The following is a 5,840-nucleotide window of genomic DNA, read 5'->3' as shown; positions in this document are numbered from 1 at the left end:
CCTCCAGGATGCAGCAAAATGGAGAGTATCTAGATGCAGATAGAGCTTTAGTATATTTGCTCCCACTATCTGCTGGGATCCCTACAACACCTCTGGGGGTTAGGCAGGGAAGATATTATTATCTCTTTTTTACAGATGTGGAAACAGAGGCCTTGGGGGAAGAGAAGGATTTGCCCATGGTCACGTGCTTATAAAAGGTGAGGCCAGGCCTAGAATCCAGGTCTCCTGACTGCAAATGTATATGGAAATTAACAAAGATGGAATTAACAAAGGGTTGAAAGAGCTTAGAGACTCATCTCATGTTTCTCAGGTTTTCTTTTACTTTTCATTCCTTCCCTTAATTGTATAAATATTTTGGGGAAGTTCTGGTTTCAAGAAGAATGATTAAATAATTTATTTTCTAGGACAGGTGTGAGCCCACACCTGAAGACCCTAATGCCCAGCGCTATCCAGGGAGGAGTCCTCACTCTTCTTTCTAGCCTGACAACCATTAGCTTCAGCCTCTTTTAAGGAGCACCTTTTGAGACAGTGGCAGTGCTGGAGGGCCAGAGTTTCCCTTTCTCCTCAGCGGAAGCTTATAGTCCTAGAAGAAGCAGTATTCAGCCAGAATACTGATAATGCAGAGAGAGAAGTTGGTTGTGGTGATTGTTAGTTCAGCCTGGAGGAAGGAAGCCCCAAGAAACAGAACATAGAAAAGGAAGCTGGACAGGGTCCAGAGGGTAGAGGTGTGGAGAACAGGACAGACAAGGGCTACACAACTGTATCTTCAGTGTTTCATTTCTTTAAAAATGTGATTTAAGTATTTCAAAATACTGGAAATCAAGAGCTAGGGAATGGGTGCACTCTCCATATTTCGTTTGCTTAAAATATTTGTAATAAAAAAATTCACATCAATTCCTCAAAGTAAGTTTCGGAGGAAGTATTTGGGAGTAATATTTTCTGTTTTTGCTTCCTTTTATCTTTTTCTCCATTTCTGTAGTTATTTTTATTAATATAAGTTGTCATTTATTGATCATCATCATATAAATTCCCTGTAATTCCCCCAGCAAGCCTACAAAATAATTACTCTTGTCCACATTCACCTGATCATGAAGCTGAGGCTTAGAGTCACACAGTTAGAAACGAGTCCAGGAAGGATCTGAGCCCAGGTCTGGTGACTGGGACATTTTTCCATTGCACAGTTTAGTCTCTCACTGACGGGTCTTGAATAAGCGAGAGAGGTTGGAAGATGTTCAGCTGGTAAATTGGGTGTGGTCTGGGTCCTGGCTGCCCAGGAATGTTTGATCTTTTCACTTTTCTGGGAAGACAACATGTTTCTGTTTGTGCTGGCTCATTTGGGTGGGCCCTACTCAGTTTCTTTCAGGAGAGGTTGCCTGTGATGTGTACAGTTCTGCTGGGTTTTTGTGGTTCATCTGGATTTGAAAAGTGACTGCAGTTTCACCTTACAAGTATGTGTCATGGTTTCATTTCAGAATCCTGCCATCATCTTCTCTTCATGGTGTCCTTGTTCTGAATTGCAAACCATAAATGGCCTCCCTCTCATTCTGGTCTCCTCCTCTAGGGGCAGTCAGCTTCTTCTGTAAGGGCTTTACACTCTGGGGAAACCCAGTAAAACATTCAGTGACTTTTAATTTCACTGGGTCCAACAGCTTCCGGAGAGATTTGGCAACAAATAAAGAGAGATTGGGAAATCTTCTCCCTACATTCCTGAGGCAACCACACTGCTCGAACCCCACACTGATGAGTCACAGTGCTTCCTTTCCCAGAGCTGGCCTGGTGATGTGTGATGCCCTGTTAAGGGGGTGTGGAGGTGTTGACTGTTTTTAACCACTTTGAGCTGTCCTCGAGGTAAGGGCAGGTGGTGAGAGGTCTTAAGCGGGCTGCTGCCAGTGACACATTCGTCTGCCTTTCTGGGCAGTTCTGCTCCAAGTGATGCTCCTTAGAGTTGTCAAAAGAGGTCTTAGAGGACATGTATTCCAGTCTCCCACCCAGAGGTAGCTCAGAATGCTAAACAGGTGCTTGTAGGCTACCTGTGATGATGAAACATCCTTCCTCCCCACAAGACAACCCATTCCAGTCCCAAGCAGCTTTACTAAGTTCATCATAATTAAGGAAATTCAGTGCCTCTGTAATTTTCACAAACTGATCTAAATTTCTATTCTTGGAGCAAGAAAGAGTAAGTAATTTTCTCCTTTCACTCCTTGGTTCCTCAGGTATTTGAAGCCAGTTCTCCTGTCCCCAGCCTTTCCCCTTTCCTGCTCTTTCCCTACCTCTTCCATTGCCTTTCTCTAGTGGAACGTCCCTATCCCATCATCCTTCCTCCTGTGCCAACCTCACACCCTGGGTGGTGGCGGGCACCATCTCCACCAGTGACCCAGTCCAGCAAATGACGTTATGAGAGAGATCAGCAGAGGATTCTAGGGAAGCTTTGAGGAGGTTTTACTCCTGTTATCTTGCCTCTCTACTCCCCTGTCTATGAAGGCAGGAGTAACCCCAACAGCCCCTTACCTATCTACCAATTTCCTCTTTTGTAGGAATAGATGGTTTCTGGGCAATACTTATAATAAATATCTACAATGTATTGAGAGCCTGTTACCAGCCAGCAACTCAACATGTGTTACCTCTATCCCTATAACATCTAAAGGGGGTGGTTTTGTTATTCTCACTTTACAAATAAGGAAACAGGCAGAAGGGCACTTGTCTAAGAATACACAAATAGTAAATGGAATAGCTGGAATTGACATTCTTTTCTAAACATATTTTAGAGACAGGATCGCTCTCTGTTGCCCAGGCTAGAGTGCAGTGGTACAATCATAGCTCACTGCAACCTCAAACTCCTGAGCTCACGTGACCCTCCCACCTCAGCCTCAAGTAGTTAGGGCTACAGGTATGTGCCACTGCGCCTAGCTCACAACCCTTTTTGCCTGGTTCTGAGATTATGCTTTTTCTGTGACATCATGCTGCTACAGACCATATACATTTCCTGAACCCAAATGTTTAAAACTCCAGCACAGTAGTGTAGAAGTTCACTGGTATACAAGTTCAAGTTATACCCTAACCTCTCTTACTCCTGCTGAATCAGGACATCAAAAATGGCCTCTCAAGAGAATCCAAGTAAGGATCAGGTTTTGATTTTATCCGACAACTTATTATCTTTAGACGGTAAGGATAGTAAGTTTTGCTATCTTCTCCTTTTGGGAAGATAGACAAGTATTATGGACATTGTGGATGAATACAGTACAGCCTAGTGCAGGTGAATTTTGTTTTGTTTCATTCAAAACAGGAAAGCAGGACAGAACCTTTCGGTCTCCCTTGTAGAAGACACTCTCCTTAGCTCTTGTGCTGCCCTTCCCACAGACATTAATACCCAAGCTACATCCCTGGCATGGCTTACCCTCCTGCTCCTCCCTGGCCCTGTTCCTGTCCATCCCAAGACATCTCCAGTCACATCAGTCCAGGGCTGAGTGTGCTGAGGGGCTCAACTCCACTCCTACTCTCAGCGGTTATGAGCCACAAGACTCACACCAGGGATGGAAGTAGAGGCGAGGAGGAGTGGGAGAGCGGAAAAGTTCAGAAGTCGGGGAAGAATGAGGCAGGCAGGAAAGAGGAGACTTCATTGTTCTCTAATTCCGGGATGTGTGGGCCCAAGACAAAGGGCAAGAAAGTCCTTGTTGTTCCTCTGGCCTTAGTGGGATGTAAGAAATTGGATTAATTTCTTTGGATTCATGTGAGAAGTCCTGACTGTCAGCTGATCTTCAACTAGCATCTTTCAAAGCATGACTGATGGGAAAATGAGGACTGCCCTCTAAAGCTTCTCCAAGATCATGGGAAGCTGCCAATTGGAAGGTACCAGAAACCAACACAACTAAATTGCTCAACACCCTGAACCTCTTTCCCCCCACCCACACTACTGATTTTTCATATACTTTCCAGTCTTCTATTCATCCATCTCTTCAGCCAGGCAGGCAGGCAAGAAGGCATCCTCACTGAGTGCCTCCCAGGTGCCAGGTCTGTATTAGGCTGAGGGGGTACAATGGCAAGTTACACCTAACCCCTGGCTCCTTGGAGCTTACAATCCACACAGCAACTACCACCTAGTGGGGGCTTAGTACATATTTGTTAAATAAATAACATGGAAATATATGAATAACTACAATATGGATTTATAAACCATATCTCCTGTCCTCCCCACTAATACAGATGATTTATCTAGAGTTGCAGGATACATCAGTAGAAAAACCTCACTGGCTCTTAAGGTTGTCTGTTTTTCTCATCTTTTAAAGGCAGTGAGTATGTAGCAATTTGGAGGTGGGAACAAATACAATCCAATAGATAACATTTGTATTTTAAAAGGCACCTGAAATAAATAACATTTGGGCAGAAAAGACAACCTAAAGAGATAGCACACGAGGAAAAAAATCCAAATAAATAACATTGAAGAATGTTCAGGTTGGAGATAGCCTTCCAAGAAAGCTAGTCCAGTAGTTCCAATCTATTTTGAGTCACAGAATCCATTTCTGAAGACAGTGCTAGATTCTCTCTTCAAATAAATGCAACTGTGCACAAAGACACTATATTTTGCACAGATTCCAGTGTCGTAGACGCCCTGAAATTCATTTCAAGGACCTTCCTGACCTCATTTTAAAATCTCTGATGGGACTCATCACCTTCATCTCACTTAACAGGGACAGTGAAATGACTTGCTCAAGATCATCAGCCAGTTAGTGAAAACATTAGGCGGTTTGGTCTTAAGAAGGAACTCAGAAACCAGTTGCCGGACTTCAAATTTTGCCTTTGCCATTTACTAGCACCTCAATAAATCATTTAACCTCCCCCTGCCTCTATTTGCTCTTCTGTAAAATGGGGATAGTAGTAGTTAACCTACTTCACAGGGTTATTGTGAGGATTAGGAGTTAATCCCTGTTAAAAAAAAAAAAAAAGTTGGAACAGGGGTTGGTTAGCAAACTATTTAGTTAAAGGCTAGATAAACAATTTAGGCTTTGTGTACTAAGGATCAAAATTCAAGATGGGACTGGGTGCAGTGGCTCACGCCTGTAATCCCAGCAGTTTGGGAAGCTGAGGTGGGTGGTAGCTTGAACCCAGGAGTTCGAGACCAGCCAGGCAACATGGCAAAACCCTATCTCTACAAAAACTTTAAAATTTAGTCAGGTGTGGTTGTGTGTGCCTGTAGTCCCAGCTGAGGTGGGAGGATCACTTAGGCCCAAGAGGTCGAGGCTACAGTGAGCCATGTTGGTGCCACTGCACTCCAGCCTGGGTGACAGAGCAAGACCCTGTCTACAAAAGAAAAAAAAATTTTTTTAATTTCAAGATAATTATGAAGTACTTATATAATTATTTAACAATGTAAACAACATCTCGGCTGGGCTCGATGGCTCACACCTGTAATCCTAGCACTTTGGGCGGCCAAGGAGGGTGGATCACTTGAGCTCAGGAGTTTGAGACCAGCATGGACAACATGACAAAACCCCATCTTTAAAAAAATCCAAAAATTAGCCCAGCATCGTGGCATGTGCCTGTAGTCCCAGCTACTCGGGATGTTGAGATGGGAGGTTGGCTTGAGCCCAGGAGGCGGAGGTTGCAGTGAGCTGAGTTGTGATTGTGTCCAGTCTGGTGACACAGCCAGACCCTGTCTCAAAATTTAAAAGTGTCTCAGCCCATGGACCACACAAAAACAGAATTTGGTCAGTGTAGTTTGCTGACCCTTAGCTTAAAGTAGCATCTGGCACACAATAAGTGCTCAATAAATGGTAGTTTCTATTATCCAAATCAGGGCTCTTTCGATTGCTCTGAACTGCTTATGCTCCATGTAGCATAAATAA

Source organism: Macaca nemestrina, chromosome 1 (assembly GCF_043159975.1).
Source record: "Macaca nemestrina isolate mMacNem1 chromosome 1, mMacNem.hap1, whole genome shotgun sequence".
In the NCBI taxonomy this organism is placed as follows: domain Eukaryota; kingdom Metazoa; phylum Chordata; class Mammalia; order Primates; family Cercopithecidae; genus Macaca; species Macaca nemestrina.
Note: the sequence above shows the minus strand (reverse complement) of the source record.